General features: G+C 53.3%; 1 protein-coding gene and 1 long non-coding RNA gene across 3 annotated transcripts in view; both read right to left on the bottom strand.

Moving 5' to 3' along the window:
* The window catches only part of BCORL1 (BCL6 corepressor like 1), a 60,517-nt gene extending 56,184 nt beyond the window's left edge, over positions 1-4,333 (bottom strand). The window contains exons 1-2 of one of the 2 annotated variants that reach the window (XM_020889694.2): positions 4,245-4,333; positions 2,872-2,951 (exon numbers count right to left, since the gene is read on the bottom strand). The gene's annotated coding sequence lies outside the window, so the exon portion shown is untranslated. Of the gene's footprint in view, positions 1-1,867; positions 2,038-2,871; positions 2,952-4,244 lie in introns of those variants that run through there. The other variant, XM_020889693.2, reaches the window with a different exon arrangement.
* A 13,478-nt stretch (positions 4,334-17,811) lies between these two features.
* LOC139033336 (uncharacterized) lies at positions 17,812-25,514 on the bottom strand. The gene is made up of 3 exons (XR_011485923.1): positions 25,302-25,514; positions 21,379-21,468; positions 17,812-18,247 (listed from the first exon to the last, which is right to left on the bottom strand). It is a non-coding gene; the product is annotated as an uncharacterized lncRNA (long non-coding RNA).
* Positions 25,515-25,788: the final 274 nt, after the last annotated feature.

Genomic DNA, 25,788 nt, shown 5'->3' with positions numbered 1-25,788 from the left:
CGGACGGCCCTCTGGCCCAGCCTTCCTCTCGGCGGGACCCCGGAGAGCAGGCCCCCTCCATCGTCCAGTTCACCTCCCGGTCCCTTCCCGGACCCCTGGGCACCCCCGCAGGGCTCTGTCCCGAAGCAGAACCTCGACGAGCCAAGCCCACGAGGCCCGTCGCGGGACCCACCCCCCGCTTCCTTCTCCCAGCACCTCGTCCTCCATGCACCCGGCCCCCGGGGCTCTCCGTCGTCTTCGTCCGGGCTCGTACCGCCCCCCCGTCGGGGGCTCCACCCCCCGCCTGCCCCCGCCCCCAGGCCGGCCCCCTCCCCACCGCGCGCCGCCGGCGCCCTCTGCCCCGGCACGGGACTCCCTTTGGCCTCCGTTCCCCGCCCAGAAGCGGCGGCGGCGGCGGCAACGGCGGCGGCGGCCCCAGCAGGAGCAGCAGCGGCGGCGGCAGCGGCGGCGGCGGCAGCAGCGCCGCCCCGGCCCCGCCCCGCCGCCCGCCGGAGCCCCACGCCCCGCCCGCCCGCCCCGCCGCGGGACTGCTCCCCCCGAAGCCCACCACTAAGCCCCCCCGCACTCCCCAGCCGCGATCCGTTCGAATCCAGCTCCGCCAGGCCTGCTGTCCGTTCCTCACGCCCCTCAGGACCCGGGGTGGGGGAGCCCTGGGGTTCGTGGCCATCCCTCTCCCTCCTTCCCCAAGGGCTGAGGGATTGCCCCTGATCCCGAAACCCGGCCCCGTAACCGGAGCCTCCCTCCTTGCAGTCCTCGGCTTTGCTCTCAGACCCCTCGCCTTCAGGCCTGGCGCGAAGCGGGTGGAGAGCTTGCACGCCGGGATCTCCCCCCTGGCTTGCCAGGGCTAGTATGAATTACCCCCATCTCATCCTCCTTCAATTTAAGCCCCCTCCCCGCCGCGCCCGGCCCGGCGGCCCCCGCCCCTAGAGCGAGGGCAGCGGAGCCAGGGCGCTCCGAAGTCATCCCCCGCCTTTTTTCCAGGGACTCGGATAATTGCCCCTGCCCCCATCACAGCACTCCCACTCCCGAACCCAGGCCCCGCCGCCACCTAGGGGTACCCCTTACCCTACGGTTCCTGCACCCCGACACCAGAGAGAAAGCAGCCCTTCAGAGCACCCGTCGCACCTCCCCTCTGAGGTTGGAGGGTATTTTCTCCTGGTCTCTTCAGGACTTCATCACGGACAGCCCCCCCCTCAAAAAAAAAAAAAAAAAAAAAAGCCCTTTCTCGCCCTGCCCTGCCGGCCAGCCTCCCTTCGGATGGTCGGATCCTCGGAGCAGGGGGTTGGGGCCAGGTAGTTAACAAGACCGATGCCTCCACCTCCCTTTCTGAGGAGTGGGGTAATTCCAACGGTTTTACCTCAGGATCAACCCGACCCCCGTTTCCATGGAGACCCCCGCCCAGCCGGGAAGAAGACTCTCGGCTGTGGTGAACAAGTCTCACCTGGCTGAGGGGAGAAGGGGTGAGGAGGGGGTAGGGTATGGCACGGATGGGGTACGAAGGTGGGAAGTGGAGGGGAGCTGTCCCAAAGGGAGGGGCGAGGGCAGATTGAGCTCCAGGGAGCGCGACGTCCGGGGACACGAAGAGGACGGCGCCCCCGGGGGGCAAGCAGAGCGGCCGCGGGGCGAAGAAGGGACAGGGTTGGGGAAAGGCTTGAGGTAGAAAGGAGCGGGTGGGGGATATGAGAAAGCTGGGGAGTCAAAAGGGGTGGAAGGGTTGGGGGAGAGAAAAAAAAGACGCACCTGTTCCCGACTCGGCTCCGCGGGGAGGCTCAGGCCGCCACCCGGACTCCCTCTAACCCCTTCAGAGCCACCACCCGCCTAATACTGCCCCGATCTGATGCCCCCTCCGCCCCTTATTGCCACCGACCTCCTTCTCCTCTCTCTCAGCGACGGCGGCGGCGGTCGGACTCTAGGAACTGAGAGGAAGAAGGGAGGGCTCAGCAAAGCGGAGGAGAGACAGAGCCACACACTGGCAGCAGCCGCGGCGAGCGAAAGAGTGAGGGGGAGAGCGGTGTGTGTGTGTGTCTGTGTGTGCGAGCGAAGCCTGGTGGAGTGGGTGCCGGTCGCAGGGCTCGACGGGAAGTGGAGTCCGGTCGGGTTCGCGGGTGGCGCCGGCCCCCGCTCTGCGGGACTACAACTCCCAGAATGCCGCCTGCCCGGGGGGAGGAATAGGGAGGAGGAGGCGAAGGGAGGGAGCAAGCAAGAGAGGGAGGGACGAAAGCAGGGAGCGAGCGGCGGCGAAGGGGGCAGAGCCAAGCAGCCCCGGTGACACTGGGAGGGGAGGGGAGGAGGAGGGGATCGCTGCGAGGACCGAGCGGATTCCGGAGAGGGAGGCAGCGGTGGCTGCAGCAAGCCGGGCAAAAAGCTAGACTCCCAGGAGAGGCGAAGGTGCTCAATTCGAGGGGCTGCAGGAGCCCCACGCCCCCCCCCCCACCGTACGCCCCACCAAGGGGGAGGTTGAGGAAGGGAAAAGATCAGTGCACCATGGTCAGGGGTTTCTCTCTTTCTTCCAACGCTCTCCACCTTATGCCCCGACCTGACTTTCTCAGGCCACCGGTGCTGGATCCAATGTGCAAATCCGGAGACCCCCGATCTCCCCTGCCCAGCAGCACAGAGCAGACGCATTCAGTCCCCTTCTCCCAGGGGCCTGAGGGAGGCTCCCCTTGCTGGCAGGGCGTGACTCCCCCCTTCTTCCCGCCCCCCCTCGTCGCCACCCCTCATCTCCCTCCCCGGAACCCCTCCCTTGAAGCCGGGGCTCGCGTCTCCCTCCCCGCCAAGAAAGGGAGCCCCTGGGGGCGACTACCCAGCCCCCTCCCTTATACTGGGCCCTTACCCACCAGTATCCCCTTCTTTAGCGTTGCCCCCCCTCACCTAAGTAATAGTGGGGGCGACCTGAGTTGGACTGGTGGCTACTTTTCCTCTGAGACCAGCCGTCCTTGGCCACGCCGACCCTGTGTAGAGACAGAGAAGCACATTAACACTGCTGTTCCACCCCTCGAGTTCGGATGCCCGTGGAAATGGCTCACAAGGAAAGAGGGGTTGGTACTGGAAGTGAGCTGGGGGAGAATCCCAATCCTCAAACCTCATCCCACGCGTGGAAATCCAGAGATTCGGCCTCTTCCTTAAAAGCCATCAAATCGCTTGGGGAGGGGGGGCGTTAGTTGGGGTAAATTATCTAAACCCGAATGTCCATGCGACTCGAAGCGACGCTACATGTAGGAATAAAGATAGGAACTAGGCTGCCGCCGCGAGAGGAAAAGTATACCCACCCCCCGCCGTCGTCCACCCCCAAACACACACCCCTAGGAGAGTCAGATGGCCGAGTAAGGCGGGGAAGGCGGTGGGAGTGCTGGAGAGTGAAAAGGTTGTGGCGGGGAGGGTCCGCGGCCCCCTGAGAGCAGAATCCAGATGCTAAAGAGGTTGCGGGGGGGGGGGGGTGTGCGGCATAATTGCAGACAGTGTCTCTCCGCGCTTTTCCCGGAATCGCCGCCGAACACCGTCTAACACTCGTAGTTGCTTACCAGTCAATCCCCTAGCCCCATTTGTGCGCGTGAGGCGGCCGGAGCCCGGGAAGCCCGGGCACAAACTCCGCGGAAGCTGGCCTTCGCCGCCGCCGCGCTACCACGGGCCTCCCTCCCTTTGCTGGCGGCCCCGCCGATCTACCTTCGCCCCCGGCCGAAGCCAGACCCCGCTCCCAACTCCACGCCCCTACTCCACCCCCAGCCCCCCCTCCCCTCGCCCTCTCCCCGCGAGCCGGGCCCAGCCCCTAGCACCGCCCCGCCCTACCGCTCGGTCCCGAGCCCAGCAAGTGCCCCGAACTCGCCCCCCGCCCCCACGCCCAGGCCAGTCCGGCCGGGCCTGGTTTCCCCCTCCCGCCGCGCCCCGCCCCCGAATCCACGTCCTACTTCGCCACCCAACTCGGCCCGGTCCGGGTTCGGCCCGCGCCCAGGCCACCGGAGTCCCCGGTTCGGTCCGGTGTATGGCCACCCACCCCGCCCTTGCCTGGGTGCCGGCCTGGCCCGCTGCCTGCGCCCGCCGAGCCGACTCGGGCGCGCGGTCCGGGTCCCGGTCCCGGTGCCGGCCTCGGTCCCGGCGGCGTTGCCGCGTCTCGCCACGAGGGCTGGGTCCACGCAAGATCCGAACCCGCGCGGGGTGGGGGCGGCGGAAAGCAAGTTTCTTTATCTCCCCTCCGCCCCCGCCGCAGGGCCGCGCCGTCCCCCCCCCTCCCACGGCGCCCCCTTCACCTGGGCAGAGCCCCTCGCCGGCTGTCGCAACTTTGCTCTTCTCCACGCTGCCGGGGAAGCGGGCGAAGCGCGAGGAGGAGGGAGGTGGCGGGGGGTGCTGGGATCAGGCCGCTGGGCTCTGGGAGGACACGTGGGGGAGGAGGGGAAGGAGGAGGAGGAAGGGGGGGCGGGCCTGCAGTTCTCGGGGCTCCCCCTGCCAGCCCCGGGGAAGCCGGAACCTCGCCAGGCAGCCGCAGACCCCGCACTGGCCACGGGGGAAGAACGGAGCCACCTTCCCCGGCCAGCCCTTGGCTCCAGGAAGGAGGGGGGGCGAGCAACGCCGCTCGGGGTCGGAGAGCAAGCGTTTTCGCTCGAGCTTTCTGTGTGACTCTCTCTCTCTCGGTTTAGCCTCTGTGTAAGCGGGTGGTGGTTAGGGTCTTGCGTGCGCGGGGTGGGGGGCGCCCCCGCCGGACGCCCCGCCCCTCCCCCGGCCCCCCACTTCCCTAACCCGGGCGACCTCGGTGCGTGGCTCCAACGCTTGGGCACCGAGGCCGCCCGCGGGTGCAGCCCCAGCCCCGGCGCCGAAGTGGGACAGGTGCTGGGGAAGGGAAAATGCCGGGGCTCGCTGTCTCGCGTCGCGTCTCCGGGGCGTCCCACCCTTCGTGGCAACCGCCCCGGCTGCAAACCTCCCTAGGCAGACCTCAAAGGGCAGCCCCCGGCCTGGGCGTGGAGACATGGGGGTGGGGGGGCGGCGGGAGTGAGAGGCCCGAGGGAGAAAGGAGGAGGGGGCGAAAGGTCTGTAAAGGGGGAAGCCTGCTCGACTCGGGCCAAAAACCTGGCTCGAAGAGGATTCCGCTTCTGCCCGCTTTCTCTGGGCTCCTCAGACACCAAACTGAACCCCTTGACCCTTACCCTTTACCCTAACGACTCCTTTCCTGGCTAAAGGAATAAATCCTCCTACGTGTTTACATCCCAGGCTATCCCCGGGACTGAAGGGCTGAGAAGTCTGCGGTCCACACTGGAACTCTGATGACTTCACATTAACTCTGAGGAGGAGAGCAGCTTGCGATGGATGTCAAGCTGCCGGCCTTCTTGCTTTCAGTCTTTGGGTGTTTCTTAGCAGTTCCAGCCCTGAGTCCCTGGTGGGGACTTCAAAGGCACGGCCTCAACCTAGAGGGTATTAGGGGAGGTGCCCAGCAGTTCCTGGAGGGTTCAGGGCATTATTGTCAACGGAATGTGAAATGAATAGCAGGAATTTGAAAAAAATCTTTATGTGCAGATATATTGATATTATTTATTATATATTTATCTATACTAAGGAAGCCAGAGGGTCATTTGGACTAAAAGGAAGCCCAGCAGGATTAATGTCTTCCTCCTCCTTCTCCCCGCCCCCCTGCCTTTGTCCTAGGCCCAGAGGTTCCATCCCTAAGCTATGGGGTGTCTTCTCTCCTTTGGAAGGACTTTAGAGATGGCAGTTGAGACTTGCCTGCTATGTCTGCCTCACCTGGTTTGAAGGATGCGCGTGAGTACTGTGGAGGAGGGCAAGCATGAAGGCTGCAGTGGTTTTGCTTTTGAGGCCTGGCGTTCTGCGACCCCTCTTGCTTGTCCTCACCAACCTCAAAATCTATTGCCAGTGGTGAGGACAGACTGCTTGCCATTTTGCTTTGCTTGGGGGAACCTCTTCACTAGCTGTTTTACTTGACCGCTCCCACCCTGCCTTGCACCGCACGCACATACGTTAAAAAGTGCTTGGCCTTAGTTGCACCAAGGGAAAGTGAAGATTTGGAAATGATTGTTTAAGCTAATCAATATATGAACTCAGAATGCATTCTTAAAGGGGGGAAATTGCCTCTATCAGGCCTGATAACGCAGACCCCACCAATTCTGCTTTGATTCACATTGGCCGTCTTCAGTGATTTTAATTAACCCAGTAATTACTGCATCTCCACATCTCTTAAGGCCCTTAGGGCCTTAGGGCTACTTTGTTCCTTGGTTTGAGGCTGAGATGGATTTTGGACATCTCCATTCCCTCTCGTTTGTGTCTTACCATTTGGCTGCATCATTTATCTGGTGAAATGAAGGTTTGGGCAAGATGGTTATTTCCTGGCTGAAGCTTTAGCTTTTCTGAGCCCTTTCCTGTTGGGGGCCACATTTCCTGCCCTGCAGGAGATGATGGGAAACCAAGGAGCAGGGTAGTGAGAGTTGTGGGAAACCTTGTAAAGAATGTAGATTTAAATGACTATTTTATTTGAGGCTAGAACCACAATATCATCATCATAATACCTTATCTTTGTACAACATCAGAGTGTTTACAAAGCCCTTTCAGTTGTGTTATTTCATTTGTTTCTCACTGCAGCTCTTGATTTTTTAATTGAGGAAACTGAGGCCAGGAGCGGCTCTGAGCAGCTAGCTGAAGGTCACATGGCTAGTGAGTTCCCGAACCAGGATTCAACCTCAGTAGCCCTGTTTCCACATATGGAGCTCCTTTTAATATGGTATGGGGCCTCCATTTCATGTCAAAAATATTCCCTTTCAGGCAGATTTGTTTTTCTAGTTGTTTCTCCCATCAATAACAGCTGGACTCAGAGAGGCAGCTTGTTGTAATGGAAAGAGGATTGTTTGGAGAGTTCTAAGAATCCCATCCCAGTTCTTTCGTGTCGATAGCTAGCAGTGGGACCTCAGGCAAGCCCTAGAATTTAAGCAGTGCCAGCCTTGTGCCAGGTAATGTGTTTTGGGTCTTCCCCATGCTCTAAAATATAGAAATCAATGCACCTGTCATACCTCCCTCACAGGCACACACCTGAGCATCAAATGAAATAATGGATGGGAAAGAATTTTGTACACTGTAAACTACTAGGCTCATACAAGAGTTGTTATTATTAGCGTTGGCACCACCAGCCCCCCTAGATGTGGCACAGAGATTTAGGGGTGACACTGGCCTGAGCCCTGTCTTCGTGAGCTGACCAGACAAAACAGAGCATTGGGGGGGGGGGTGTCCCAGGGTAATTTAGGCCCCAAACCAAACCTCTGGCTAAATTCATAGGATAATTGCTTCAATTCTCTGCTTTGTTCTGCAATCACAGGCCTTGTCTCTCTGGTAAAACAGCCCAGTCCTATGACAACAACAACAATAAAATCCCAGTGGTTTAGATCTTTAGAGTGTCAGAATGAAGCAGATTTGCAGCTTCTGGTCATCCCTTCAGTCCCTGCAGTTGAAGGTGAAGTCAGTTGAAGGTGAAGTCAGGTTTGGAATCTAGGGTCTCAAGCCTGTCAAAGGACTCATGCTAAGTCACCCCACTTGAAAGCAGACCAGAGGAGATCAGGGTTCAGAAAGAGACTTGCAAATTTGGGGAAAGAATGGGGCTGGTACTAGACTGACTGTGAGTTACACACACTATGTGCTTTCCAGTGTTTCACTTTATCTTCTGGGTAGGGCCACAGAGAGCAGTTCATTGCCGGTATTCATATAAACTTCAAATGCACCTTATTGCCGCAGGTTGCTGCTGGAGATGCATTCCAGCAGCTCACTGCAGCTGAGGAAGGCCTGGTCTCTGCCCTCTCAGAGCCCCGGGTCTAGATGGGGAGACAGTGTGTCTGGTTAAACTTAACTCTGTAAACAACTAACAACCTTTCTGGATTTTATAGCTGCGGGGCAGGGGGGAAATGAGGAAGGGGGCTAAAATCACCCCAGAGCCCTCTCCAGATCAAGCCTCCTCTCTTCCTGAAGACTCCTAGGCACTTAACAAGGTTCTTAATCAAACAGACAGTGTTAGAGGTGGAAGGAACGCTAAGAAATCAACTGCCCTCCTGAAAAACTGGCTGTGACTGCAGGCTGCCAACAAAATCAAGTCCTTGAGTCCTCACCTAACTTTCAGGGTCCTCCCCGGTTTGATTCCAGCCTTCTTTCCTTCCATGTCCCTCACAGGGCTTCTGTTCTCACCAAACTGGCCCTCTTGGCATTCCTTGGACAAGACCAGCGCTTCCTTGACTGTTCCTCAGCTTTGTCTATGCCCTTCTCAGCTTGTTGAAATGGCACTCAACCATGCCTCAAGCCTGCTCTTTCCTGCCACCTCTTGTCCCCCACTCCCTGACCCCACAGTACTGAATTGGTCCCTTTACTTAGCACTTCTATGCTCTGCCTATCTATCTTTCCAACCAGATTTTCCCTTCCTTGGATGAAGGAACCCAGTATTCCTCATCTGTGTATCACAGCCTCCATCCTCCCTTACCAATGTTGTCCACCCTGGCATGGAGTTGGCCCTCAACAAGTGTTTGTTAAGTGAATGAATGGATGATCAAATCCAACCTCTTTATTTTATAGTGGGGAAACTGAGGCCCAGAGTTAGTTTTCCTCCTAGCCAGTTATTAAAGACAGTTTTAGCAGAATTCTCCAGTGGTCCACTGGTTAGAGTCACAAGCTTCCACTACAGGGGGCATGGGTCCGATCCCTGGTCTAGGAACTAAGATCCCGCATGCCGCTCAGCCAAAAAAAGGGAAAAAAAATTAAAGACTCAGTTTTAAATCTTGGTCCTTTTTAGTCTTTCTCTTCCCATTTAGTGGTTTCATACAGTCTCTGAAGTTAGACAGATGTGGTTTGAATCCTGACTCTGCCACTTCCTAGCAATATTACTTTGGACACTCCACTTCTTTCTGAGCCTCAGTTTCCTCATGTATAACATGGGACCTAATAAATATCTCCTGAAAATGTTTCAATGGTCAAATGAGTTCTGTATGTTAACTACTTCATAAAGTGCCTGACCTCCAGTGGACATCCCGTAATAGTTTTCTGGTTATTGTGTTTAACGTGAGGAGTTTTTAAAGAGTTCAGAACTTGAGAACACCTGCTGAATTCAAGCCTGGAAATAAAAGCCACAACCTGAACACAGAGAAAAAGAGAGGTGTATTTTTGAAGAAGAGAATGGAATAAAATGTAGCTAGACTTTTCAGTCAGTCAAACTATTACCTCTTCCTCCAAAGAGGCTGCAGAAGCTCAGGAACAGTTCTCAGCCCAGTGGCCCACATTCGGTGGGAACTCCCCAAATTGCAGTTCCTGGAGCGGTGCATTCCTCTGGTTGTAGTGGTGGTTCTGTGTTGGCTTGGGGATGCTGACCCGAGATTGACATGCCCTGCCGAAGCTACACATGCTATTCTCACCCCTATCTGTGTGCCTACAGGACACCCTTCACCTGGCCAAATCCTTCAAGCCCCACTTCCATGAAGCTTTCTCTGAATGCTTTTGCCTCTGAACTCTTGACCCCATAGGTAAGCCCCGCTTAGCAGTTAGTTCTTTTCTGTGTTCTGTGCCCTGGTTCTACCTCTCCATCTGAGGGCAGGCACCTTGTCATAGACATAGAAGGTGCATCCCCCACAATGCCCAGCAGTATTTGAGGAGGCAGCACTCCAGGAATACTTTGGGATTGTTTGACCGTAGGTGTTCAGTGGGGGCATGGGACCCTTCAAGTCTCACCCACACTCTATCATTTCCCACCCCCCCAACCTGCCCCCCTGTACACCACACTTCTCAAATCATCCACCCCCAGGATACCCCAACCTTTTCAGTAGCCATCTCTCTTAGAATTTGCAAATATCTGGAGGGCAAGGGCCATGTGTTACTATGTCCTCTGCACAGCCCAGCATAGCACTTCCGACATTAACAAACTAGAGTAAGCACATGGTTTTGTTACTATAGATAACTTGGTAAAGATACCATGCTTATTTCGGGACTGTGTGTTTATATGTATTCTTGTGTGTCTGTTCTTGCTCATTAAACTTCAAGGGGCTCCAGAGGAAGAATTGTCCATTTTGGGAAGGCAGTCACAAGATAAAAAAGACAAGTTGAGACCTGGGATTTAGATTTTTTTTTTTTTTTTAAAGCTAGAAAGCCAGTGTTCTCCCTTCAGTACCTACTCAGTTTCAATGCTCATCCCAGGACTTCTCCAGTGGTCCTGGTGGTCCAGTGGCTAAGACTCCATGCTCCCAATGCAGGGGGCCCAGGTTCAATCCCTGGTCAGGGAACTAGATCCCACATGCCACAACTGAGAGTTCACATGCTGCATCTAAAAGGCTGACATAAAGAACAGCCGTTTGGACACAAGAGGAGAAGGAGAGGGTGGGATGATTTGAGAGAATAGCATTGAAACATGTACCTATTATCATATGTAAAATACATAGCCAGTGGGAGTTTTCTGTATAACTAGGGGAACCCAAAGCGGGTGCTCCATGACAGCCTGGAGTGGGAGGGAGGTAGGAGGGGGTTCAGGAGGGAGGGGACACATGTATGCCTATGGCCAATTCATGTTGATGTATGGCAGAGGCCATCACAATATTGTAATTATCCTCCAATTAAAATAAATAAAATTCCAAAAATAAATAAATTTTTAAAAGAAATGCCAAATACAGTTCCTAAATATGTCTCTAAAAAAATAAATAAATAAAAGATCACAGGTGCCATGACTAAAAAAAAAAACCCCGCATGTCACAACTAAGACCCAGTGCCACCAAATAAATAAATATATATTCTTAAAAATACCAACACCAAAATTTCTCAAATTTAATATACACAAGTCTTGTGGGTGGTGCTGTCAAAATTCAGATTCCAAGGCACCCACCCACCTGGGCTTTAATTGAATAGGTCTGAGGTGCAGTCTCATACTCTGAATTTCCAATAGTCGCTACCGGGAAGTTGGAACCAGAGGATTCCTAGACAACCACGACCCCTTGAAAGACATTGAGCACTCTTTCCATTTTCATTTTCACCCAGGGGTCCCCCAAATTTTCACTGCCAAAGGTTTTATGAATTTTCTCCTCACGGGCCCCATTTTAAACACATGTAACTTAGTGTGTGCTACACACTGTTGCAAGGATTTTACAAATAATAACTCAGTATAACTTCTTAAGGTAAATATTATTTTCTCCTTTTACAGATGAAGAAATTGAAGCACATAAATGTTCAGTGACTTGCTCAAAGTTGCCCAATTAGTAACTTTTTTTTTTTACCACCCCCCATACCATGTGGTATCTTAGTTCCTTGACCAGGGATTGAACACATGACCTCTGCACTGGAAGGCAGAATCTTAACCACTGGTGAAGTCCTAGTAAGTTTTTAAAATGGAGGTCAAATTTACATAACATAAAGTAAAAACTTTGTTTTATTTTACTTTTTGGCGACCCCTCATGGCATATGGGATCTTAATTCCCTGACCTGGGATTAAACCCACTCCCTCTGCAGTGGATACCCAGAGTCTTAACCACGGACCACCTGGGAAGTCCCTAAATTAACTAATGTGTGCAATGCAGTGCGGAGGGGGGAATAAATTAGGAATTTGGGATTAACATATACACACTACTATATATAAAATAGGTAAACAACAAGGACCTACTGTATAGCACAGGGAACTATATAATATCTTGTAATAATCTATAATGGAAAAGAATCCTTAAAAGAAAATATATGCGTGTGTATAATCAATATACTTGGTGTACACTTGCAACTATCAAAATACTGTAAATTACCTATACTTCAGTAAAAAAAAATAAACAAATGCTCTATAAAAACATTCCATATTAAAAAATTAGAAATCTAGAAAATATTTGTCAATGTTGGCATTAACAATAAATTCAACATTGAAAAATAATAAAGTATGCAATTGCCTGGCATTTAGTACATTCACAGTATTGTGCAACAACCTCCTCTGCCTAGTTCCAAAACATTTTCATCACCCCAAAATGAAACTCCATACCTGTTAAAAAACTGCTCCCCTTTTGACCTCCCCCAGACTCTGGCTACTTCCCATCTGCTTTCTGTTTCTACAGATTTACCTATTCAGAATATTTTTTTTCCCATTTATTTTTATTAGTTGGAGGCTAATTACTTTACATCATTGCAGTGGTTTTTGTCATACGTTGAAATGAATTAGCCATGGATTTACATGTATTCCCCATCCCGGTCCCCCCTCCCACATTTCATTTAAGTGAAACCATATAATATGTGGCTTTTTGTTTCTATCTTCTTTCATTTCAGTATCATGTTATTGAGGTTCCTCTGCATTGAAGCATGTATCCTCATTCCTTTTTATGACTGAATAATATTCCGTAGAATGGATGCACCACAATTTGTTTATCCACTCCCAGCTACTAAGTTTTGAAGTTGGGATCTGAATTCAGGCAGTCTGGTTTCAGAGTCTGTGTTCTTAACCCTCTGTATTCAAAATATTTATCTCCTGGTGGTCCAGTGACTAAGACTGCATGCTCCCAATGCAGGGAGCCTGAGTTTGATCCTGGTCAGGGAACTAGATCCTACATGCCACAACTAAGAGTCCTCATGCTGCAACTAAAGATCCTGCATGCCGCAACTAAGACCCACCCAGCTCAGTCAAATAAATAAATCAAAAATAAATATTAAAAAATTATCAACTTAAATGGGATATATTTTAGGTAATAATTTTTCATTGAATAATATATCAGATACATATAAAATTGGGCCAGAACTTCAGATCAGCCCAAGCTAGTCACACCAAGGTCATTTAATTCTGGCCAAAGCCAAAAACACTCTCCTTTGTAGTTAACCTCTGCAACCACCTGCTGGTATGTTTCACTAGACCTTATGAAATACCAGCGTAATTCATTGATTCTCTCTCAGGCTATTAATGGGTTCAGGGACCCCAGTTTGGGATTCACTGATGGCAAATCCCTGCAAGACACCCTGTCAGTGGGGAGATTCTATTGAGTTGCTCCTTAAACTCTACTCACAATCTGGGAAGTGGGCTCATACATGTCAGAAAGGTTTTCTACACCAAGAAGCTAAATATGAAAGGAGTTGAAAATTAACTTTTACTAAATTGGCTAATTCCGGGTTTCCCTAGTGGCTCAGTGGTAAAGAATTCACCTGCCAATGCAGAGACACAGGTTCAATCCTGGTCCGGGAAGATCCCACATGCCATGGAGTAGCTAAGCCCGTGTATCACAGCTACCGAGCCTGTGCTCTAGTGGAGCCCGGGAGCTGCCACTGCTGAGCTCACGTGCTGCAACTGCTGAAGCCCAGAGCCTGTGCTCCGCAACAAGAGAAGCCACTGCAACGAGAAGCCCGCACACCACAACTAGAGAGTAGCCCCCGCTCGCCACAACTAGAGAAAAGCCCATGCAGCAATGAAGACCCAGCACAGCCAAAAATAAATAAATAAATAAAATGTTGACATTGGCAAACTCCAAAATCCAGAAAATCATTCGGCTTCAATGTTCTAGTTAGTTAGCTAACTAGAATTTCCCCACCAAGGGTGCACATGGCTATGTACTGGGGACCAAGAAGACAGCCCTTTAACTGCCCCCACCAAATGCAAACTAGTAGAGCCACTATGGAGAACAGTGTGGAGATTCCTTAAAAAACTGGAAATAGAACTGCCATATGACCCAGCAATCCCACTGCTGGGCATACACACCGAGGAAACCAGAATTGAAAGAGACACGTGTACCCCAATGTTCATCACAGCACTGTTTACAATAGCCAGGACATGGAAGCAACCTAGATGTCCATCAGCAGATGAATGGATAAGAAAGCTGTGGTACATATACACAATGGAATATTACTCAGCTATTAAAAAGAATGCATTTGAATCAGTTCTAATGAGGTGGATGAAACTGGAGCCTATTATACAGAGCGAAGTTAAGTCAGAAAGAAAAACACCAATACAGTATATTAATGCATATATATGGAATTTAGAAAGATGGTAACAATGACCCTATATGCGAGACAGCAAAAGAGACACAGATGTAAAGAACAGACTTTTGGACTCTGTGGGAGAAGGCGAGGGTGGGATGATTTGAGAGAATAGCATTGAAACATGTATATTATCATATGTGAAATGGATCGCCAGTCCAGGTTCGATGCATGAGACAGGGTGCTCGGGGCTGGTGCACTGGGATGACCCAGAGGGATGGGATGGGGAGGGAGGTGGGAGGGGGTTCAGGATGGGGAACACATGTACACCCATGGCTGATTCATGTCAATGTATGGCAAAAACCACTACAATATTGTAAAGTAATTAGCCTCCAATTAAAATAAATTAATTAAAAAAAAAAAATCCAGAGGAGCCCCTTGTTGCCCAATCAGAGACCCAACAACCAGGGCTGGATTCAAAGCCATTAGCTCTGGCTTCTCTCCGCCAAATAAAATGAACAGCAAGGAGAGCCTGAAGGGGGAAAGATGCTACAAAACATGTTGCTTGCAAGGCAAGAGGTGAATGGTGAGCAATGAAGGCTTCTTCACTTTTGTTGCCCCAGGGTCTAGCAGAAGGCCTGGCACTGATGGGAAAGCACTCAAAAACTGTTTGTTGATTGAATGACTGACTGAAAGAGAGCCTTCTTCTTGGTCTGGAGGTCGTCTACAGGCATTGTAGAGCCGCTCTGTGGGGTCAGAGAATGGAGGGAAGTTGGCATGGGTCTCGCACACCCTGCCAGGACCTACACAGACTATGTTTTTCTCTGCCTGAAAATTTCTCCCAGGCAAAATTCTCAGAGCCTGCAAGTCTCAAAAGTAGATTCCTTGAAGCTCACTGTGTGCTTTATTCTGCTGAACTCAAGTCGGAGGGACTTAACAGTGCCATAGTGTTGTGTGGAGAATCTGATGAGAGCACCTATATAGAAGTATACTGAAAAAGACAGAAGGCCAGGGAATTCTTGTGAACTTACCAATATGGCTCTGCACAGTCTAAATGACTCTCTGTGTTACTTGGCCAAGTAGGTTTCTATCTCTGGGTCTTATCACTGAACATGCACTTGTGCAGTCACCCTCCCCACACACACACATTTTATAATGTGGTAAACTCCTGTTTGCCAAAATCCAAATAACTACAACCCTTGAAGTGTCAGAATGCTCTTTATGAGATGCAATGCAATAATCCCTTACATTTGTAGAGGGCTTCGCAGGTCACAAAGTGCATCCCCATCCATGATCCCATTTGTTTTTCGATTGATGTTCAGAATGGTCCTGATGCTTTGCAAGAGCCTGGGAGAGGGTCTTGTGAAGCATCAAAGAGCGATGACATGTGTAGTGCCAGTGGCCTTGGCTGGGTGCAGGACCTCCAAAGACCAAGCCCCTAGTTGAGGCAGAGACATCAGGGTACAGTGACTGTCACAGACTCGCAGGAACATACCAGCCCTTGGGGGACGGGGCTGGTGGACATGGCAGCTAGAGCTGACAGCTGAGACTCTTCTGCCCACAATCAGCACTAGGACACCAGAGTAGGCAGAAGGATGGGTGCACCCGTCACTCTTTCCTTCCAGCAGGCTTTCCATCACTCAGAAGGAGTTCGTTCTGGGTGTTGAGAGTACAGAGACGAACAAGACTTGTCTCCTATGGCACTTCCCTGGCAGTCCAGTGGCTAAGACTCCCCACTCCCAATGCAGGGGACCTGGGTTTGATCCCTGGTCAGGGAACTAGATCCACATGCTGCAACTAAGAGTTTGCAGGCTGCAACTAAAGATCCCACATGCCACAACTAAGACCTGCTGCAGCCAAATAAACCAGTAAACAAAATATTGCTTTAAAAAAGTAGGTGCATTCATAACACAAAATAAGACGTGTCTCCTGGTTCTCCCTGGCCATGTGATTTGTGAGGTCTTCTCCCCTTCAAATCACTCCTCGTTCAGTAGAACCCTAGCTTTCTAAGAGAAAATGTTGAAGGAAGAAGTTCCACCCAATCACTCCCTCCCATTTCCAACCCTCTCTGTCTCTGAATCTCTTTCTCATACACACACACACACACATCCCTTCACTCAGGGCCACAAAAGCCTCAAGGCTAACCTGGCTGTGTCATGCTCCTCTATTAAGGAGAGAGCACTGAATAAATCAGATCCATGGGAGCAAAATGAAAATTCATAATGCATAGTAACAATAATAGTAATCCCTCGTATCTATATAGAACTTACTAGTTTACAAAACATCTCCATCTTTATTCCTTTATTTGATCCTGTGTCCTGTCATCATCTTTCATATTCACCTTCTGATTTTGATCTCCATCTATGAGTGAAGCAAGACTAAGGCAGGGCTAAGAGTCCCTCTGCCCCTCACCTCCCCAGGTAATGAACCTGCCCCCTGGTTTGTCTTTTTGCACCTTTTTCATTTTCTCTTGCCTCTTTCTCTTGCTGTGTTGTCTGTAGAGCATGAAGTTGCCTATGACTCAGCTTCCCAGTCTCTTGGGAGCCTGGAACCCCATGGGAAAATGCTGCTGATCAGTAGCCCCTCAAATTGGTCCACAAAGCCTTTGGTTCCTGCCAGGATGGGTGGGATGGGGAGGGGAGACCTTCTTCTTTGGGTACTTCCCAGATGAGCCCTAAACTACCTCAACGGACAGGGCAGCCTGGCCTGAGAGAGAAGGAGCAGTTTCCATAGAACAAGGAAAGGAGGGTGCTGTGAGGTTTTCAGTAGGATATAAAGGGAGGCTCTGAAGCTGAGAAGGCGGCCACTGAGTGCCGACATACAGAATGAACCTACTTCGTGCAGAAGAAGATGCTAGTGAAGGGGAAAGAGGAGCCCCCATTGCATCCACTGGGTTTTTAGGCCTTTTCTTTTTTAACCCTAACTAGTTCACTCACCCCCGCTCCCTCCCATGCTCCCATAGTCCCTTCATTTCTCCAGTCTCTTCACTGACCCGGTTCTCCCTCCATTCTTCTCAGGTAGCCCCAATTCGCTGAGCTAAAAATGCCCTCGGTGAAAGCCCACTCCAGGTTGTTCTGAAGCCGTCCCAGCCACACATTCTCGCACTCTCCCATCCCTCTCTCTACGTGGTACTTAGCACATGGCTCTGGCCACACCAGTCACACCCTCCACCTGGCCAAGAGCCAGCCCCCATGGGAATGCCCGAGAAACTAGGGAGGAATCGGGGGTATAAAGCCACTGTGCTCTGGTGATTTGCAGCAGTGGAGGATCAAAGCCTGTCCTCCCCTGGTAGGAGGGGTCAGGGCCGTCAGTCCTGGCGGTTGCAAGCAGGGGGCCCAAACAGCAGGGGAAAGCTGCTTTTAGCAAGTGGCCAGGTTTAAAAGGGACGATTGTGCCTAGTGGTTGCCATGCTGGGATGGGTACAGAGACCCACGATCGCCTCCCTTCAACCCTGGATGTGACCAGGAGTCAGTTGAGGCTTCCAGCCTTGCCTGGCCTTGGAAACTCCCTTCCTTCAGGAAAGGAGATTCATTCCAGCCCAGGAGCCCCCGGCCGAGCTCTTTTCCAGCTCCTACCCTGACGTTTGGGGCCGGCCGAGTTAGCATTGTCGCTCCGGCAGTGGCAGCCAGTGCGGGGCGGGAGTGTGTAATTGCAACCACTTCCTGCCCCAGCTTGCCCTAGGGCTGGCCCCGCCCCTGAGGACAGTCGGGGCGGGGCCCAGGTACAGTGAAGGAGTCCGATTGGTGGGGGGCGGGGGGAGCTGCCGAGGGGGGCGGCCCTCAAGGGAAATCAGCTGAGACTCATAAAGGCCGGAGGGGGGTGCGGGGGTGGGGGACGCCCTCGGTTTGAGCCTGCCGCACGGAAAGGGCTGGGGCCTGGGGCATTCTATTGGCACAATCCGTCCCTGCAGAGAAGAATCCAGACAACAGTCCCTCTTGAACTAGTATACGACTAGTTCCAATATTAGCTTTATTCATGAGCACTGCTCTCTCGGAGCAAGTTAAGAGTGAGAAGAGGCAAGGGATGGGGGCTGCTGAAAAGACTTGGGTGGTACACAACAACTTGGTCTGCAAAAGCCTCTCCCTTCCTGGAGCTTCCAGGATTCTCTGACTGCTGGCATCATCTGTCTGTCGTCTACGCAGGCCTCAGAACACCCATTGTGTGCAAAGTCTGTGCTACATCGGGTACCCTGGAGGTCCAAAAGAAGCAGAAAGGTGTCTCTTTCCCCTCAGGGAGCTGGACATTAGGGTGGCAGAGTGGGCAAAACGTGCCTTTGATAGGCAAAGATGCGCCATCCTCATGTATTAGCTGTGTGATCTTGGGTAGGTGCTTATCTTCTCTGAGCTTCAGTCTCCTGATGTGTCAGATGAAGCTAGGGGTGGTGGAAAAGTTCAAGTAAAACACGCTTTGAAAGCTCTAAAGCACCCTACAAAGGCAAGGAAGGGATGCTCACGTTAAGTGGGGTGGAGGTGGGAGAGATGACCCTGATGGGGGGAAATGAGTGGGCACCAACGATGAGGGCACAAGCTATCCACCGGAATGTTAAAGGAGCTTGCTGCAAGGGGGCTAGCAGAGGCAGGCGAGGTTTGGGGGTGGGTTAAGTCCGACCGGGCTTCCACTTGGAGGTGGTTCTGAGAGGAAAGCCCCCTAAGAAAAGGTAGGCAGGCCAGGTGGAGAAAAAGCCATAATTTCTCTCCTTTTGAAAAGGGCTTGCGATGGTCCTGGTTGCCTTAATCATGCCCATGTGAAGAGAGGCCAGCAGTGGGTGAGGAGTTTTGTCTGGGGGGAGGGGGTTGCCTGTCAGCCCTCGAAGGCAGCAGCTGGAAGCGCGCCGCTTGCTCGCATACCACGCCTGCAGCGTGCACACGGCTCACTGGAATGAGCCCGGAATGTCTCCTCTCCTCGCCCTCTGCAGACAGAGGAGAGCCGAGGGGAGCCAGGCACGCTAATGGCAGCTGCAGACCTGTAGGCTTCTCGGTCCCCTTGGAACTCTGGCGAGGGCTGCCTTGGCCCAGGTGACCCCTGCCCTGCCTTCCTTGCTCAGCAGCCACTCGGAGGTGGGGTCATCCTCGTTTGCTACGTGGGTGGTGGGGGGAGGGTGTACCCGGGTGTAGCTAGTGATGGCACGTGTTTCAGGGATGCACCCATGTTGTGCATGTCGTGTCTGCATACGAACATGTGTCATACATGTGCATGCTCCAAGTGGCATGATTGTGGGATTGCCATTTCTGCTCCTGTCTGACTTTGGACCTCAGCTGTAAAATGAAGAGACTTGTAGCAGAGCCTCTCAGAGGGCCCTTTCAGCTCAAATGTTCACTGTTTCTGCATGTAGGGCTGTGTCTGCTTAAAAAGTCAGGAAGGGCAGTGAAAAAAAAAATCAGCCAAACCAGTTGCGATGTTGGTCGCCGACACTTCAGATGTTTAGGTTTGAAGATTCAACTTTCAAAAGGCCAGTTACTTGGCATCATGTAACGTCTGTTCACTTTCCAGGGAGTGGTCTTACACTGACACCCGGACTGTGGCATGACAGTGTTTGTCGATTTGATCTGTGTTTACATGTATGTGAGTGTAACTATGGGTGCGGGTTTAAATTGCATCACAGAAGATTCGAGTTTAACAAGATCCTGGAGGTCATCTAGTTGAATCCCTTCCATTTCTGGTTCATTTATTCAATAGCCTTTTTGTGAGCCAGGATCTGTGTGGGGAGCTGCAGAGATAAATAAGACATAGTTTCTGCCCTCCAGGAGCTCACAGTCTAGCAGGGGGGAGAAACATGTAAACAAATAGTTACAATACAATGTGATAATAGAGGTATAAATCCTACTCTATGGGAGCCCAGAGGAAAGACCAATTAATTCTGCCTGGAGGTGTCTGGGGCAGAAACTGCAGTGACAGTCTCAGAATCATTCTACATCCAATGAGTTTTTACCTTCACTTCCAAAATATTCATCCTTGTTCTCCTAACCAGCCAGCATTCTTCTCAGGAAATCTCGGAGCTCCTAGTGAGCTGGGAGAGAGACGTTCCCGGCTGGGAGCATAAGGCTATGAGGAGAGAGAGCACTGCGGGCCATTGGAATGGCCCATCTGCACAACCCGAAAAGGATTGGCCAAGTGGCATGCTAGGGTCAGTACCGCCCACTGGGAGCCACCGTGACCCACCCCTCTCAGCTCTAGGCCGGGGAGAGGCTCAGGTGGGGATAGCTGAGTAGGGAGACGGGTCAAAGATGGGGACTCAGTGGGAGCCCAAGGGTACTGAGACTCCAGCCTTTCTTGCCTGGCCAAAGCGGTGTGTGGATGAAGAGCGCCTTCAACAGGGCGTGCCCTTCGCCTTTTCTGCCTGAGGAATGGGGCTGTGCTAGGCATCCTTTCTCCCTGGCCCCAGGCGGCCCTGGTGAACAGCAGTGCACGTTAGTGAGATGGTTGCTAAGGATAACGGGGCAGCCTTACTCCGTGCGGAGGGCAGATTAGAGAGAAGCTAACTGGCGGAGGGGAGGGGAAGACGGTAACCCTGGTTTCAACCTCTGCCCTACCTGCCCAAGAGATAGCTGTGGGAGGCTAATCTCCAGCCCTCAACCTCCACCCCACCTAGCGTCCTTCTCCCTCTCCGCGGGCAGAAGACAAACCACCCTCTGGGCCTACCACCACCCACCCACCCGTGGGGCGGGAGCACTCCCTCCCTTTCCCACCCTTGGATCCCTAAAGCCTGGAGATGCTATGGCGAAGGGAACCCTGGGAGTGCGCCTTGAATGACCCCCAATCACATCTGGATTTTTGGAGTTCAGGCCAGCCCCCGAAACGGACCCCAGGGAAGTCGGCCAGCGGGAGGGGGCGGGGGAAGGGAGCGGCAGAGCCAAGCAAAGGGCCCGGCGTTTAGGACTCCCGGCCCCAAGACTAGGACCGTCCCAAACTTCCTGTTTCTTCCGGCCGCTCTGACCCCGGGGCTGCAGCTCCGAGATAGCTCGGGGCCTGGAAGTGCATGCTGGGTAAGCGCAGACGGACGGAGTAGGCGAGCTGCTCGCTGTCGCTGTCGCTGTCGCCGCGGCGCAGGGCCGGTGTGGGCGCGCGCTCGCCTGCCTTCCCTGGCGGTCACGCTTTGCATGTGGGCTGGGCAGCGGGCAGGTGGCAGGGAGGCCCCCGCGCCCAGGGCTCTGGGAGGAGCCTGAGCCGGGGCGGGGGCGGAGGGGGAAGGGGAGGAGGCGGCCGGAGGGGCGGGGGTGTGGGCCGGGAGTTTCTGCATTTTAAAGGCAAGCCGAGTCGGCAGCTTCGGAGGCCGAAGTTCCAGCCGGCCTCGCCGCGCCGAGTACGCGGAATCCTGGAGGGGCCGCGCAGCCGGCTCGGCCCCGGCCGGGCCCCCCGGCCCTCACGCCTCCTGAAGCCCTAGGAGGGGTCGCTTAGGACGAATAAAAGGAAGTCCTCCTCTACTCTGCAAGGAGGAAATTTAACGGAACGGGTGACCCCCCCCCCCCGGCCCCCGCAAGATGAGCCAGATTTATGGGCAAATACCTGACTCCAGAGAGAAACCCAGGCGATCCCAATCGTGGCAGGGTGACGGCAGGAAAAGGCAACATTTTCCTCAGTGCCTGCATCCTCAGGCTAGACGGCATGAAGTGGGGGGGGGGGGGGGGGCTGAAACAGACGACTGCTATCCTGAGGCGCCTTCTCCCCAGCAGCCCCACTCTCCTCCCCGGTGCTGCTACTTAGCTCCCGCTTCGAGACGCCAGGGCAGAGGAGGCGCCAGGGAAGGATGGTTAACTATGTAAAGATGAGATTAACCGCTCCCCCCGCCCCCCCGCACCTGCACTATCGTTTGGGGCCAGACCCTCTGGATGCCATCGCATCTCCCACTCCCATCACCTCTCAATAGTCCCCACTCTCCGGCTCCGCCACAGATCTGCATGGCACGTCGATGAAACTTGTAGTTATGCTCTCGGTCTGGGGTCGAGGTGGGAGTTATTGCACGCAGGGGCCCACTTCACAGATTACTGCTCCCATTATGAAGATAAAGAAACGGAGGCATCCCAGAGAGCTTAGACCTTTGCTGAGCTCGCACAAGGACTTAGTAATAGAGGTTAAAACACACCTTGGAGATGGGGGCAGGGGTGATGTTTAAGACTCAGATTAGGCAACCAGTAAGTCTCTCCAGACTCCATGTCTCCCATAGCTGAGTACTGCCTTAGCAGTCCTCTCTCATCCTCTCTCTGACGGCACAGTGCACTCAGGGTTTTTTTTTTTTTTTTTTATCACGTTTCTGTCACCCATGCTGTGCTGGACTATGAGTGTCTCAGTGACGGGGTCTTGATATGTATTATGTTATATGTTATCTCAGTGCCTAATAAAGTGCCTGGCACGTGGACATCATTCAATAAATGTTACTTTCTTGAACAGTAGAAATCAGGAGTCCAGACTCCCAGCTCTTTTCGAGTCAAAATGCTCTTATCTACCCATCTACCTACACACCTGGCTTAGAAGTACTTCTTAAGGGGTAAGATCTTTCCATCGTCACATACCCTTGATGCTGGAGTCTGTACTTAGAGGGGCTTTCAAAAGTAGACACAGAGGGTGAGGGGCCGTCTTGGGCTGGCTGGTTAGCTCACCTCGTCAGGGGCAGGCTCAAGCTGCCCAGTTACAAATCTGTTATGTATGGTCTGTACTCCGGTGCCCTTCTCCCGAACCAAAATATAGCAGGCAGTGCAAACATTTATGCAAATGAGCCAAGAGCCCTGCTGCTTTCAAAAATAAATGATGGAGCCCATATCAGTAGTTGCAGTGTGTCTTGGCAGGGCTCGGAAGGGGCCCTGCCCGCCCCTCGCTAGTTCTCTCGGGAAGCCGGCACAGTGAGAAGCAGTGTCCCCTACCCACGTAGTTTCCCCCTGCTTTCCAAAACTACAAACAGCCACAAACCACATGGCCCACAAGCAACAGAGATTTGTGGCCTTTGGAACCTCCCAGGGCAGGGGTCAGTCAGGAGGTCAAAGGGGGTGTAGGCATCACACAGTCCAGAGTCATTACTCTAATGCGCTCTGGGAGAGTTTCAAATCAATGGACCTATTTGTCCTCCCTCCAGGGAGGGCTGGGGGTAGGGCAGTGGGGGTCCATTATCATGCCCACCCCACCCCCCATAACACTGCCTCCAAGAAGCTCACTCCAGGCCTGGTATCCTGCAAATCTCCCCACTACCAGAAAAAGCAGAAACCGGAAGTGGGACGATTTCTGTGGGGATGGGCAGGCAGGATGCGTTCTTTGGATTCTAGGTTTTAGGAATCTAGGAGTCTGGACTTTTATTTGGGAGTCTGTGGCATTTGAAACGGCAGTGGGGTGACCTGTCGGCCACTGTTGACCCGCCACATTTTTGTAGCCAGCCAATTTCCAGCAAGACTGTGCCCTGGCCCATGATTATCCCTGTTCCTTTTGGGAGAGTTTTAGAATCACTCCCTGTGGGAAAGAGGTGAGATAGTACAGTGAATGGATGAGGTCCTGAACTTGGGCGTTGGCCAGACCTGGATTCCAAACCCAGTTCTGCCACTAACCAGCTGTGTGGCCTCTTCAAGTTACCTTCTCTGAGCCATAGTTTCCTTATCTGTTCAACCAGGATAACAATAGTACCCACCATAGGAGACTGTTATTGGGTTAAATATGATGTGTACTGGACTTCCTCAGAGGATAAAGAATCCACCTGTAGTGTGGGAGACCTGGGTTCAATCCCTGGGTTGGGAAGATCCCCTGGGGGAGGGCCTGGCACCCCCCCCCCCAGTATTCTTGCTTGGAGAATGCTATGGACAGAGGAGCCTGATGGGCTACAATCCCTGGAGCCGAAATGAGTCAGACACGACTGAGCGACTAAACACAGCACAGCACATGATGTGTACTATGCACTTGGCAATTACTTTTTTTAAACAAAAATTACTTATTTTACTTTTGGCTGTGCTGGGTCTTTGTTGCTGTGCAGGCTTTTCTCTAGTTGTGGCACGTGGGCTCAGTAGTTGTGGCACACAGGCTTAGTTACTCTTCGAGGCATGGGATCTTCCTAGACCAGGGATCGAACCCCTGTATCCTGCACTGGCACGGGGATTCTACCACTGAGTCACCAGGGGAGCCCTGTTACCTATCAAATCTGGGGCATTTCTCAAGTCACTCCCTAAGATCCTGGAGAGATGGAATTGCTCCAGGCGCCCCTCCCTTTCCAGCATTTGGGTAATCATTATCAGGATTGACTTGGGAAGTACCTAAGATGCTGCAAGGATGGCGTTGGCCACAGGTAGTATCCTCTGAGGGAACTGAGCTTTGTTGACTGAAATAGTCTTAAGTGGTCAGCTGGAGGCTTTGGGGAACTCTCCCTCCCTGGGATCTAAAACACAGGCCCGTGGTTTCTAGGGCCAGGCTAGTACCGTGGCTCTAGGCACCAGCTAAGTGTGTATTTACTATAAGGCAGCTTTGAAAATGTTTTGCCTGATTTACTTGATAACTTCGATCTTTAAATGGCCTTTGTTTAAAATTTTACCCTGGTGTGGAATGGGGGAGAGAGAGAGAGAGAGAGAGAGTTCACTTTTAATTTCAAATTTTGGAGGCGGGCACTAGTAGGCCGGGGAGCAGCGGCTCCCTCCGTGCTGGCCAAGATGGGCAGGGACACACAATCTGGTTCTGCCAGAAGTTCACGAATATGTAGCTCCAGCGCTGCTTTTGCAGGGCACTTTCATGACACTTTTGGATTCATCCTTTTTTTTTTTTTTTTTTGGTGAGTTTGTACTGCAAAGGGAAGGGAGGCTGAGTCCCACCAGCCTCTAGCTTCCTGAGGTTGGAGACCTTGTCATTACCCCCATAGGACCAGGAGCTTTCCGACAGCGGGGTCCTAGTCTCCCCAGTTAGGCTGGCGGTTCCCCAGAGTGGGAACCGAGAGCGCAGCCTCGGTCCTCGGAGCATCTTCCCCCACCGGCGTCCGGTGCACTCGTTGGTATTCGAGGCGCCCGGAGGCTCAGCACCCGCGGCAGAGCAATTGGCGCGAACGAGGCCCGGAAAGGATGATGCCTCGGGGGCCCTAACTCCCCAGACCTCTGCTGGGGAGGGGAGAGGGGAGCCGCACGCCGCGCGCGGAGGGGGGGGCCACGTGGTGGGGAGCCGCCGAGGGGACGCCCCCGGAGTCCGTCCGAGACCTTTTGTCTGTCCCCCGCGCAGAAGCCCCCTCCCCAAAGAGAGATGGCATCGGGGAAAGAGCGAGGCAAGGCGGTGGCGGGGTGGGGGGGAGGCGGGGGCGAGAGGGGAGGGGAGAGGAGCGGGAGGGAGCACCATGGGGGCTGGGAGAGGCTGGAGGGGTGGAGGGCCGGAGGCCGAGCCGAGAGGAGCGGCCGGAGCTGCCCCAGAAGGCGAGGAGGAAAAAACGGAGGAAGGAAACCCATCCTGCCCCCAACCCCCGAGTGTCTCCTGTTACCAACCGAAAGGTGCTGCCTCAGGAAGAGGTGATCGGAGCCGTTGAGAGCAGTCGGTCACGTGAACCGAGCCGAGAGAGAGCGAGAGGGCTGGAGAGCCAGTGCGAGAGCGAGCCGACAGACAGACCGACCGACAGACAAAGAGCCCGAGAGGGAGGCCGGCGGGGACCGCGAGAGGAGGAGGAGCCGGAGGAAGGGCAGCGCGGCCCCAGGCCTCCCCCTCCCCTTCCCTCTCCTCTTCTGCAGCCTCAACTCTCCGGTCTCCCACTTGGGGAGCCCAGTGATCGAGGGAGGCAGCCCTTTATTCCCCTCGCTGTCTCAGTCTGCCCGTGCAGCTGGGCTTGACGCTTCCCGTTCCCGGAGCGACAAAATCAGCTGTAACTGGGCCTGGTAAATACTCCTTTCTAGACTGCAAAATAAGGGCAACTCCCTGTTATCCGCAGGGGGTCTTCCCAGGGGATCTGGGAATCCGGAATCTTCTAGACCTCAGAGC

Source organism: Odocoileus virginianus, unplaced genomic scaffold, assembly GCF_023699985.2.
Source record: "Odocoileus virginianus isolate 20LAN1187 ecotype Illinois unplaced genomic scaffold, Ovbor_1.2 Unplaced_Scaffold_2, whole genome shotgun sequence".
Taxonomy (NCBI): domain Eukaryota; kingdom Metazoa; phylum Chordata; class Mammalia; order Artiodactyla; family Cervidae; genus Odocoileus; species Odocoileus virginianus.
The sequence above is the reverse complement of the archived record's forward strand: the minus strand, read 5'-3'. Positions and strand labels throughout refer to the sequence as shown.